The sequence below is a fragment of the Diospyros lotus genome, chromosome 1 (assembly GCF_014633365.1).
Source record: "Diospyros lotus cultivar Yz01 chromosome 1, ASM1463336v1, whole genome shotgun sequence".
Classification (NCBI taxonomy): Eukaryota; Viridiplantae; Streptophyta; class Magnoliopsida; order Ericales; family Ebenaceae; genus Diospyros; species Diospyros lotus.
In genome coordinates this window covers 54,428,247-54,442,402 of record NC_068338.1, presented here as the reverse complement: position 1 = coordinate 54,442,402, position 14,156 = coordinate 54,428,247, and the positions used below count along the sequence as shown (strand labels likewise).

Genomic DNA, 14,156 nt, shown 5'->3' with positions numbered 1-14,156 from the left:
CTCGATCCTCGTGCTTGCAAAATTGTATTATATAGATAGATATGATTTAAAAATAAACTAAATTTAGAGGTAAGTTGCACACTTACTTCTTTCCTAAGACAGTCGTCGTAATTTTTTATCTGTGGCCTTTTTTTGGATAGCCATTTTCTGCATCTTGGAATGTCTGCGTCGGACAGTCTGACGGCCCATTTATTCTGAATCCATGGGAATGTTTCGATCAACCACCACTGTAGAAAGCAAAAAAAAAAAAAAAAGAAATAAAAATAAAAATTAAAAAACAAAACAAACATTTAGTTACTATAGACAAATCATATACAATAAGGAGTGAGTACGACAAATCATCTACAATAAGGAGAGAGTACCTGAAACGCCCATACAAAACTATAAAGGTTGATTTTCTTCCCACCTTCACCAGTTAATTTTCTTTCTTTCGTGGCCAACCGGATGTAATGTTGACTCTTACTGTAGACATATGTCCCCTAAGGGAACATCTCAAATGCTTGTAAATCCTCGGCCATAGTCCACAAGAAATCATCCACATGCCTATGCTCATCCTGGCCCAACAAAAATATGTCGACCACAGCAATGTAAATCAGTTTCAGGGCATCCTCTGAAACCATGTCCTTTTTGGTACTAATAAGTAATTCAAGGTCATCTCCAGTCACCCCCTTCTTATGTTGTGGAAATAGTCGACCACGTAAACTCTCCGGCTCAATAGGTTTCGATTCAAGGCTTTCCCTATCAATAGCCCCAAATCGGAGTCCACTAATAAGTATGAACTCCCGCCTCCCGTACCTGTATGGTGTGCCGCCAATCTTGAACCACATCTCATTGTGGCGGGCACTCGAAAATGTCACCTCCCTAAGTAGAACATGATATATCAACTGTGGTGCAGTCAAATGGAGGGACAAAGGCATCTTCAAGAAATGTCCTAATGGACCCTGTAGGAATCTATCCAATAACTTGTATCGGTCTAGAGCACGACGCATCGCCTCAAGGTGTTTGATCCCACAATGAGTAGTAACTCGCATTACGGGGGGTAATATTCGGTGAGCATGAACATAAATAAATTTTGTAGTTTGTTGTTCAGCCATCTGTAAGAAAAAAAATACAAAAACAACAATTGTCTTAGCACATGTAAAAGCACAATTAAAAGAAGAAGAAACCCAATTGTCCCAACCCTATCATCGCAACCCAAACTTGATTGGGCTTTGTTGGGCAGCGATAATCGGGCTGTGTCATAGCCCAACAGTCGGGGGAGCCCAATTGGGTGTGGGGCTTAGTCACGCCCGATCGGGCTTCGATTGAAGACCCAAGGAAGCTCGATCGGAAGGGAGGGGGCTTCGTTGCAGACGAAGCTCGATCGGGCTTCGTCTGCAACGAAGCCATTGACGAAGCCCGTCGGGCTTCTACCCAGCGGGTTTCGTAGCGAACGAAGCCCGACCATGGGGCTTCGTTTGTGACGAAGCCCGGTCGATCTCCATGGTCGCCGACGACGAAGCTTCGTCGGCGACCATTTCCAGCATCTAACTATTAAAATGAACATTTTCTTACCTTTTTAGCCAAGATGAGATCGATATCGGTGGGTCAAGTGGCTGTTACAGCGGCGGCGGCGAGTGGCATCACGGCGGCGGCGGCGGCAAGTGGCTGTCACTGCGGCGGCAGGCGGTTGCTTTGTGAGGGAGATGAAGTGGGTGGGTGAAACGGGTAACAAGGGGGGTTGAGGGGTATTTTAGTATTTTACTTTTATTGTGTTTTTTTTTTTAAATAAATAATGGTCAACTCTGACAAAATGGCTATTTCATGTAATTAGTTTGTTTGAAAGTACATAAACGTTTTTTTTTTTTAAAAAGGGGATAAAAACGAATTTTACATTTAAATAGTGGTTATTTTTTGCCATTTCCACTAAAATAAAACTGCTTCCATACAGAGAGAGAGAGAGAGGATACTGCTTATCGGGACAGTCGAGACTCGAGACAACGGTTTGAAAATTTTTTGATATTTAATTTAACATTTATATCGATTACGTAAACAATATAATTTATTTATATAAGAGTGTTATATTAAATATTTTTTTTAGTGTTTACGTAATTTTACTTTATTTTAAAGTTTTTAATTTTATAATAATAATTAAAATATAATAAATGTATTTTAATAAAGTGCACTTATTATATTTTATTTTCAACTCAAAAATATTTTTATTGATTAATAATAAATTTATAATATTATAATATTTTACTAATTAATAAAATTATTTCAAAATTGAAAAACATATATCAAATACATTTTATTTAAAAATATATTATTATTATTATTAAAATTTATAAAATTAACTCAAATAACTTTTATTATTTTTTCTTGTTATTTTCTATCTTCTCTCTTGTCTAATCCATATTCTACAAACCCTAGACTCATGAAAGCAACTCTAATAGATTCATTATAATTTTCTCTCTTATTTCATCTTTAACAATCTATTTTCTCTCCAATTCATCATAGGTATTGTGTTTGTCTTTGCCGTAATAGTTTAATCACATTTGAAACAAACAATTTACGTATCACCTGAGATGAATATTAAAAAAAAATTGACTTCTATTTGCAAATTCCTTCATTTTTAACTTTCCCGTGGTATCATTAATGCGGTTAAATCTCTATATGATATAGTCGCAAATCTAAATTTTTCAAATTCAAAACCCTAGATTTTCCATTCCCAGGAGTCGTTGATATATTTTTTGTATTTCCTTATTTTATGGCCTACTGTTATCTTCACAGTAGGGTACACGAAAAGCAAGATCAAAATCCAACATAGTTTATTATTGTTTGTGTTTTTCTTCTTGATTTGAAGTGGTTTTTGACTGTTGCTTTTCTGTTATAAGCAGGTTGTTGATTTTTGAACCTTGTACTTTCTAGAGGGAATAGAAACCCGATTCATTTAGTATTTTAAAGAAGAAGTCCCGCTATTCGTACAGAAGAAGAGTTACAGATTGTTTTACAGGGATAAGATATCGCGATATATCGGGTGTAAAGCAAATCAATTTATCGCGATATCTTGTCATCTAAATGAAAGAGAGAGGGAGAGAGACGGGATAAAACCCTTTCCCAAAACCCTTTCTCTCAATCGACGAAGACCATCGGTGACCAATCGACCACCAGCGAAGCCACCATTCTCCACCAGCGATTGAGAAAGCGGGAAAAGAAACAACACATCGACTTATTGAGTTATTCGGTCCCTCCAAACGAAGAAGAGATTTGGAGAGAAAGAAACAGTGAGAGAAGATGAATCTGCTAAGGCTTGTGTCACCCATGGATTTGGTAGCATGGAGGGGACTCGTCTTCACAGCGTTCATCCTCAACTTTGTCTTTGCCTGCTAGTTCCCCCTCCTCCAACCACTCATCTCTGCCCTAAGTAACACTTCGACGTTTTGTTTTTCTTCAACATCCAATCTATTCTTCTTGAATTTCACATTGATTTCGCGCCTCTACATGTGTTCATAATGTGGGTGCATGTTGTGTGTTGAAAGAATAAAAATTCTTTCATGTTCAAGAGAGTTCTGTAAATGTCGCACCAAACTTAGTTTAATAATTTAATGTTCTGGAAAAATCTATGAATAAAAATTGGAGTATTCCAAATGCAATTGTGTATATGTATATGCGTGTGTTGAAAGAATAAAAATTCTTTCATGTTCAGGAGAGTTTTGTAAATGCCGCACCAAACTTATTTTAATTTAATGTTTTGGGAAAATCTATGAATGGGCAGTTTACTATGTTAAAATTCTTTCATGTTCAGGGTGAATTGGTGCTTTCTATGTTAAAAGAATGGGCAGTTTACAGATGGGAAGTCTATGGGTCATTTGCTTTTGTATTGTAATGTAACTTGTGACATTTGGATCCTTATTTACTCTCCTTTGAATGTGTGATGGTGTATAGTGGGTGATGTTACAAATTTGCAAGTTTAATTGATAATATCATGAAGTGAACTTTCTAGATCTGTGTGTACTTGTTTCTTCTTTAGCCACTATATGTGTAATTGGTTTACAGGTGTGCATTGAAACTTGATTTTGGTTTTGCACTTGATTTTGTATTTCGCTAATTTCGGAATAGACCCATCACTCGCAACTAGAGCGACCAACAACATCCGGCATTTAAGATGGTCGACAAAGGTTAGAAATGTCATCTTAATGAACATGTAATTATCTTGTATGTGTAATTGATGTTATTTCTTTCAAAATTGATTTGTTTATGAAGGAAATGAAAATGTTGAAATTGAGGATGATGAACTTTTGGGAGAAGCTGATAATGTGATAATAAGAGAGGATGTGAACACATTGGATGATGAATTGTTAGGAGAAGATGGTCCGTTTGTGCCTAAGGTTGGGATGAAGTTCAATAATGAAAATGCAATATTCGATTTTTACAAATCATATGCTTATGAGATAGGCTTCCCAGTTAGGAAAAGGAACTCGAAGAAGGGTGACGATGGGGTTGTAAAGTATGTGACATTCATGTGTAGTCGAGAAGGTTGAAGAAGTAGCACTGCAAGCACTTCTTTGAAGCCTCAACCAACAACTCAAATAAGGTGTAAAGCTAGGGTGTCAGCATGTTTAATGACTTGCGGGGTGTGGCGAATTAACTCTGTCATTCTTGAACATAATCATCTAATAAGTCCTTCAAAGTCTAGGTTGTATCGATGCAATCGAGAACTTAGTGCACATGTGAGACGTAGGCTTGAAGTAAATGATGTTGCTGGGATTCCATTGTACAAAAGTTTTAAGTCAACAGTTGTTGAGGCAGGGGGATATGACCAAATGACTTGTGTCAAAAAAGATTGTAGAAATTACATTCAAAAAGTCAGGCGGTTAAGACTCGGGGAAGGAGATGCTATTGCAATACAAGCACACTTCTCGAGAATGCAAATTCAATGCCCTGGTTTTTATTTCAGTATTGATTTAGATGACGAGGGTTGATTAAAGAACGTGTTCTGGGCAGATAATAGGTGTAGGGAAGCCTATAAGGAGTTCGGCGATGTAGTCACCTTTGATACCACATATTTTACAAATAAGTATGACATGTCGTTCGCCCCTTTTGTTGGTGTGAATCATCATGGCCAATCGACACTGCTTGGATGTGGTTTAGTGTCAAACGAGGACACTGAGACTTTTGTTTGGCTTTTTAGGACATGGCTCCAGTGCATGTATGGTCAAGCTCCCACTGGCATAATAACGGACCAAGATAGGGCAATGCAAAATGCAATTCAGATAGTTTTTCCAAACACTAAGCATAGATGGTGTTTGTGGAATATTCTTAAAAAGTTACCAAAAAAATTTGGGAACCATGTTCATAAGAGTTCTATACATTCAACAATCTATGATGTAGTATATGAATCCCAAACTCCTGAAGAATTTGAACAGGGCTGAACTTTAATGATTAATATGTACACATTGCATGAGAACGAATGGTTGGCAGGACTTTATACAAAAAGAAATCACTGGGTGCCATGTTTTTTGAAGACAAGTCTCTGGGCAGGGATGTCGACAACTCAAAGGAGCGAGAGTATGAATGCGTTCTTCAACGGGTATGTTAACTCAAGGACTTCGTTGAAACAATTTGTTGAACAGTATGAACGGGCATTGAAGAACCAAGTGAAAAAGGAGTTTCAAGCAGATTTTAGGTCATTTTCTCAAATGGTCCCATGTGCATCTAGGTACTAAATGGAGAAACAACTTCAGTCAGTCTACACAATATCAAAATTCAGGGAATGTCAAGAAGGGTTCATCGAAATGATGTATTGTCAGGTTATATCCACTGATAAGGATTTTATGATGACGAGATATGACGTCCAAGAGGTTGTCATGTTTGACGGATGGAGGAGGAAGAAAGTATTTACAGTTTCATTTCAGAGAGAGGACTGTCATATTGTTTGCAGTTGTCATTTGTTTGAGTTCAGGGGAATACTATGCAGACATGCTATCTCAATTTTGGTACGCAATGATGTCACTACGCTTCCTAAGATGTACATATTAAGGAGATGGCGAAAAGATGTGAGAAGAGCCCATTCAAAGGTCGCAGTCAACTACGATGGTTGGGTTAGTACTCCCGAATAAAGAAGATATGATGAAATGCGTAAAACATTTGACAAGGTCGCAGACTTGGCAGCAAATAGTGAATCACGAACTCGGATGGTTATGGAGTGGATTGAATTTCAAATAAATGACTTATTAAAAATAGGAACAAGTTGTGGGAGTAATGTCCCGTCCCAACAAAGTGTTCAAGTTGCATCTGGAAGTGGGGAACAAGAAAATACTAGCAGTGAGAACATTCAAGATCCAAACTGTGCGCGTCGCAATAGAGCACTGAGGAAAAATCGCATAAAAGGCGCATTAGAATGAACTTCTAAGAAATCTAAGGTCTGTTTCGAAAATTTTTGTTTAAAATGTGGACTCATTTAACTTTTATAAATTGTTTAAAAGAATGGCCATTTTTACAATTGGATGTGTTTTTTTTAACTATTTTGATATTCATCTAACTCATTATTTGTTATTTTGTACAGGTAGGTTCAAAACCAACGAAATGCAAAAACTTGAGCCAAACTGCATCACAGGAGGGACCGGTCATCATTTAGCCATCACAACAGTCACATTACTTGAGCCAAACTGCATCCATGCTTACTCCGCTCTTTTTTTCACAACAGCTAAAGCTAATGGTAAAACTATACGGAACTTTTTCTCATACTCGGTTAAAATCACATTTGAAACCAATCACAATATGCCACATGTTGCACACAGTCAAAAAAATGGGTTCCATGAGTATTGGCACATACAACACATAAATATTTCATTAGAGTCAAACATAGCATTCTCTCATAATCGATTATGTCTTTCATCACACAAAAGATACAAATATTAGCATATACAACACATAAATATAAATTTTGTGGTTTATGTTACTTATTTATGTGCAGGGTGTTCAATCAACAAATGTGTAGGGTGTTCAATCAACAAATTGGAGTCATGCTTACGAAATGAGTTTGACACCTACATCAAGGATTAGTCAATCTTTGGTTCCAAATTTTTTGCTACTTTAACGTCCCATGACGAGAGAAGCTGGCGGATTAGTAGACGAGTCTAATAGTAACGAAGTGTTACATAGGAGCTAATGACTATGTATATAGCATATTCTTATGTATGAACCTATTGATTTATCTTTGGTGTGAGGGTATCCAAAATTAACATTCCACAGGACAAGTGTTTCTCTATTATTTGTAGTTCTTTTGGACCCAAGAAACTCAGTTCAAGCATATGGTGATGTATTTCCCATATAAATTGTTTTGAACCTGGCTGTGCATTATTAGGTTATACCAGCCCGATAATATATATATATATACATATATATATATATATGTTGATGTGCTACTCTTGTTTCACATTTCTTAACATTATCTATTTGTTATTGTTGCAATATTTTGACAAGCATGATTTCTTGGAGCTATTGTGAACCTGATTTCTTACCTCTTGCCATGACTTCTTGTTGGAAGTTTGGGACTCACATCTTTAACCTTGTTGTACTGTTATTACATTTGCAGAGACATGGCCAGGTAAGGCTATAATGGTAAGGCTATATTACAAATTCTGGGGGTGTCTCCCCAGGTCTATAAAAGGTTGTGGTCCTACCTGCATGATGACTGAACCTCATGAGGTTTAACTGTAGTTAATCCAATTTAAAAAAGTAATAATTTTGATGTTGTTCTAAAAAGATATGCTATTAGGTTGAATATACTTTATATGCAATATTACCTAGGAAAGGTTGTTTGTTCCAGTTTCATCATCAATAAATAGTTATCAGATTCCATCAAGCTAATCCCTTTGAAGCAGGTATGTTACATCTTGATATTTGAAATATCTCTATTTCTTGTTTCTTAGCATTGCAATAGATGTGCCCATGTAGATTTCTTAACTTTATTTTCATCACAGATTTTTGCTAGAACTATGATATTATCCTAATCCATGTCGATTGTCTACTAGCAGCCACACCTAGTAGGATTAATTCTACGACCATATATATAGGTTATGTTGTTAGATGCAAGAACTAAACTCTAACCCTAATTCCCATGGATGCACAGATTGTCAGAGAAAGCATTACCATGGACATACGGATCGTCGGAGAAAGCAAGGAGCCAGAGCTACTTAGAAAGCATCCGAAATGGTTCTCGAACACTAAACAGGTGAAAGATTTGCTCACTCCCCATAATCCTTTACCCCTACTGGTTCCGGTGCAGCCTCTCAATATTATTTGGCATCCCAAGCAATATGAAGCACAATTCTGGTCTACTTGTGTAATGTATCCAGAGAATTTGATTTGTTGTTAAGGCAAAAGCTTGTACATAAGAGAAACCAACTACATTGCTACCAGTAGAATGCAGAGTATACAAGTGTGATCTAGATGAATAATTAAACTGCAAGCAAGCTCTTCTATTACATTGTCATTTATATAGCTTCTTTGATATCCAGCATCAAAACGTCTTATTCTTTCTACTTTTAAGCCCGAAGTGTACATGTTTCACGGGAATTCTCCACACAATTTTGTAATATTCTCATGGGATGGTTTAAGTGAAGCCCGCTTAAGTTTCCTTCTTGTTCTTGTACCTAACATAATAATGCTAATAGGCCATCTCAAAGTTCGAACAGACAACTGAAATAACGCAGAAGCAAGTTCCATTTGCCCATTAGATATATTCCAACCCAGAAAAATTTTCAACCGCACTGAATTGAGGAGACTGATAAGACAAACATGGCTTAGGGACTGATTCCAACCGCATTGATTCCAACTGCACTAATTCCAAGATACTAATCAACTTTCCAAATAAAACCATATTTTGTAAAAGTGCTTAACACCTAGTTAATAGTGACATTTAACATATTGCTTTTGACTTGCCTAAGAATGTAAGCCAACATTAAGTGATGGCTTTAAGAAGATTGAATGCAGAGGCGTTCTCTGGATTGTTCAAGTTGAACAAAATTAAACAATACATAGTTCAAGCTAAACAAAATTATACAATACATAGTTCAAGCTGAAAAACAGTAAAAGAAACTATTCACTTGAAAATGTTCACAAAATATAGATTTGCTCAAGCTTAAAAAATAGCTAAAAGAAACTGTTCTCAAATACAACTAAAAGAAGTTACTACTACATACGCATATATAAATACAATTCTCAAATGTCAACCACAATATTCATGCCGACCCCTTTCCTTTACCATGTTCATTTGCACTTCCTTTTCCCTTGCGCACTGTTACATTCACTGGAATCTCCACGTCATTTGCTTCATATATTTGAGCTAGTGTCTGGAACATGCGAGAGAACTCTTCCACGGGAAAATTGATCGTAGCCTTTCCCGAAGCACTGCCACTCGATTCACCTTCTTCGACCAACTTCCAAAATCCACATTTAATACTATAAATATTAAACAACCTTCCTTTATTTATGGACTTTTTTTCCACCTCAAAACATTTTACAATGCCTTGTCTACACGATGGGCATAGCCGCTTTGTTGGACATGCCATAAAGTATTGCCCCCATCGTCTACAATTATGACATACTCTTGCATTTCGTCTCGTCATTGTAACACTGTGAATTAAAAATTGCACTTCAATTAATAACAACAAAAGGAAAAGAAGATTCATAATAACAAGACTTCTATAGAGAGAGTGTTACACATTTCCTCTCGATCGCAAATATAAGCTATTACTATATCAAACATGTATTCACAAAATATACCAACAGTTGAAGACTTGAACTAATCATGTTTGTGTTCATGTCATCTCCAATTGTCCATATCATGTCCTTGTCCCAAATCCATTTCCATACTTCTTCGCCTCATCTAATTAGGATATTCGAATTTGGTTCTCTATAAGAATCTTTGCTCTATCCACTTTTTAGGGCATTCAAAAATATAGGATTCACTACCAACAGAGAAGTACCAAAAGAAATCAATCAATAAATAAACAATAACTCGGTTCATGTTAAACCACAGATGAGCAAAAAATATGTTAAACCCTCTTCATAACATGCAAGTAGAAACTTCAATATTAGTTGGGTGGGACATGCACATATATACACACACATATATTAAGCATCAAACTGTTCCAAATATCACCAACCATACGAAATGAGGGTATGCCAGTATGGAACCCTAACCATACCAAATGATGGCAGTCTATCCATACTAAGATGAACAACGACCTTGATGATCACAGTCGCTGGATGATCACGAGAGAATAGGAAGACCATGCTAATATAAAATTTCTAATTTTCAATTAACAAGTGACAAAACACCATGCGTTGAACATTCGCCTTTCAAGAATGCGCCTACAACATACCGGGAGCGTTGGTCGGAGGATGGGCAGGACTTGGGCGCGACTGTCGGCGGTAGGGGTTGTGGGTTTCGTTTTGGAGATTTGTGGGTTTCTAGGCGGCGGGTGGGGGACGAGCGGCCAGACCCCTTCCCCAACGGTTGTCAAAACGATCGAGAGAGAAAGAGCGAGACGATTGTGAAGCCGACAGTGTCGGGAGACGGAGAGGTGTCATGAAATGGAAAGGCGAATGGGGCTAACAGTGTTTGCGAAAGGGAGAGAGAGAGAGAGAGAGTCGCGCGTCCGAGGGTTGGTTGGACGGTGGGGCGACAGTCGTGAGCGCGCAAGCCAAAAGGTTGGGGTCGTTGGGTGTCTGCGAGAGGGAGAGCCAGAGAGAGACAAAGGGAGGGAGAGAGAGGGGCTCGGTCTTTTGGGATTGGGGCATTTGGGTAATTTTTTAGAAAGACTAAATGGTCATTTTAACGCCCCTGTAAAACAATATGGAAGAGCCTTCTGTACAAAGTAGGCTGTCAACTTTTCATTCTCGTGTAATTTTTTTTGCTCCTTGGCGTGATAAAAATGCTGGGTACGCTACCGATATTACCTCTTCCAGTACCACCCTCTGATGGGGATCTTGACCCTCTTCCTTAATCTCAAGTTCCAGAGCAATCTGATGATAAGAAGAAATTAGAGGCCGAGGATCAGAACAAAGACAACAAAGCCAATTCTGTTCCTACATCAATTGCAACCCATACGAGAACCATTGGAATTATACATCCGCCTCCAGATATAAGGAATATTATGGATAAAACAACACAGTTTGTGGCAAATAATGGACCTGAGTTTGAGAAAAGAATTATTGCAAATAATGCTGGCAATGTTAAGTTCAATTTCTTGAATGCGTCTGATTCATACCATGCTTACTACCAGCACCGACTCTCTGAGTTTCGTGCTCAAAATCAAGCTTCGACACAGCAGCAGCCGTCTTCTGAACCAGTGGATTCATCTGCTCCAGACACGCCCCCTTCGGTTCCAGTTTCTGATGAGAATGAGGTAGTTGCAAAACCTGATCCCTCAGCTCTGTTTAAGCCTATCCGCAAAGTTCTTGAGCCCCCTGAGTCTGAGCAGTATACTGTTAGGCTTCCAGAGGGGATTACAGGAGAAGAATTAGATATTATTAAACTCGCAGCCCAGTTTGTTGCTAGAAACGAGAAGTCTTTCTTGATAGGACTTACCAGCAGAGAGATTAACAATCCCCAATTCTATTTTTTGAAGCCAACCCACAGTATGTTTATGTTTTTTACATCACTTGCTGATGCGTATTCAAAAGTTTTGATGTCTAGCTCCAAAGGGATTGACAGACAAGTTGAAGAAGAGTGTTACTGATATGACTACCGTGCTTGAACGGTGCTTGCATCGGTTGGAGTGGGAGCGCTCGCTCACAAGAGCAGGCAAGACAGAAAGCTGAAGATGAGATTGAGCAGGAACGCTTGCAAATGGCTATGATAGATTGGCATGACTTTGTTGTGGTTGAGACTATAGACTTTGCAGATGATGAGGACGAGGATTTACCTGCTCCAATGACCCTTGAGGAGAATAAGATATTGTTGAGCCTGGAAAGGAGGTGGAAATGGAGATGGATGACGAAGAGGTGCAACTTTTTGAAGAAGGTATGAGAGTGGCCAATCTTGAAGAGAATGGAGAAGTGAGGAAGAATGAGATGAGAGCGACTCCAGAGGAACAGGAACCACCAATGAGAATTGTGAAGAACTGGAAGAGGCCTGAGGAAAGGATCCCTGCAGAAATAGACCCTACAAAATATGCTGTTTCACCAATCACCGGTGAGCTAATCCCCATTAATGAGATGTCTGAACATATGAGGATTTCTCTCATTGATCCAAAGTACAAGGAGCAGAAAGAGAGAATGTTTTCAAAGATTTGAGAGACTACTCTTGCTCAGGATGAAGAAATTTCCAGAAACATAGTGGCCGGGACTAGCACGAACCCGACCTGATATTTTTTGGTACCACTGAGGAGGAAGTTTCTAATGCAGTCAAGGCTGAGATCGAGAAGAAAAAGGATGAGCAACCAAAGCAGGTTATATGGGATGGTCACACTGGGAGCATTGGTCGGACTGCAACACAGGCCATGTCCATGAATACCAGCGGAGAGGACCAAAATGATGTTGCAAGCAATGATTCAAGGAATCTTCCTGGTCCTGCAGCTCCTCCCCCGCCTAAATCTGGTGTCCCATCAATTCGACCACTTCCTCGGCCCCCAGGACTAGCTCTAAATCTTCCATGTGTACCTCCAAATGCAGTCCAGTATTCAGCTCCAACAAGTAGTGGGATGCTTGTTCCACCTCCACCCAGGCCACCAGTTGTTAACATGATTCCATCTATTCGGCCACCGCCTCCCCTAATCTCCTTAATCCCTGGACATCAACATATTTCGGTAAATCATCCGCCCCCAATGCCTCCAAATTCTGTGAATCCACCTAATATTCCTATACCACCTCCACCTGGATCTCAATTTACACCTTTGTCAACACCTCCGCCTTTTGTTCCTCTTCCCGTACCGCCTGGCGTGCATATGGTTCCACCACCACCTTTACCTCAAGGAATGCCTCCGCTCTACCACCACCACCTGAGGAAGCTCCTACACCGCTTCCAAATGAATCTGAACCGAAGAGACAGAGGCTCGATAATTCGACACTTATTCCCGAAGATCAATTCCTGGCACAGCATCTTGTATGAAGCATCCCTGCTTTTTATCTTTGTTCATCATTTGAGTTATTATTGCCTCTGGAGTGATTTTCACTTCCTGCTTGAGGTAATAATTCATTTCTACTTTTGCTGCAGGGACCTGTTCGCATTGGTGTGTTTAGTGGGGAGTACTTATTACTTATGAAATCCGTTTGATGCTTTGTGTATTTGGTTCTATGCATTGGTTATTTGTCTGATGCAGCAATTTCCTCACAACAAAATTCCTTGTTTGGGCTTTGTGGAAAGATCCTATGCTGTTTCTAGACTGCAGTGGCAGGTAGTATTCTTCTTCGTTCTTTCTGCTGTCTGCCTGATCGTTCATCATGATAACTTATGGGGATCTATGAGTTGGCATTCTTTCTGCAGTATGGCTTGGATGGTTGCACCTTTTGGATGGTGGATGTGACATAATTTACCATTATCTCCTTTTTGTTCTTTAGCGTTTTAATCATAGATGGTCTGCCAGCATTCTTAAGCAGCATGATATCGCGATGTTTCCAATTCTTCTTTCCTTTCATATTTCTTCTTGTTCGTTTGATTACCTGTTAACCACTAGATTGACAATCTATGATTGTTATTTCAATTTATATGTACTTAGATCGTAGAAGTGCAGTAAGATGAAATATGTGACTTGGGTGGCTGGTAGTTGTGGTGCCATGTCTTGAAAATTAGGAGGATGGTTGTTGTGGTGGTGCTGTTGAATGGTGGTGATGAAATGTGTCTGCTTGGCAGTCTATGATTGGTTGGAATGGGGAGGCTGGTAGGTTGTAAAAAAAAAGTCGGTGCAATACGAATGGGTCTAACAATGGTATTTAAAAAAATCTTTTTTTTTTGCAGATGAGTGTTCTATTGAGGCTAAAATATTGATTGTGGGGATGATGGTGTAAGCTCTAATTGTTATTTGGTAATAGGTATTGCATGAATGACCGAGGAATCCATCTGGTGCCTATGAAAGTTAAGAGATTATGCTTCTACTCACGGTAATTGTTCAGTACTTGCTCTGGGTTTCTCATTCTACTCATGGTAAGGTGACTAAGGTCACTAAACA

General features: G+C 38.7%; 1 pseudogene; it reads left to right on the top strand.

The window, feature by feature from the left end:
* The first annotated feature begins 10,922 nt into the window (after positions 1-10,922).
* LOC127801035 (probable splicing factor 3A subunit 1) lies at positions 10,923-14,146 on the top strand (annotated as a pseudogene).
* Positions 14,147-14,156: the final 10 nt, after the last annotated feature.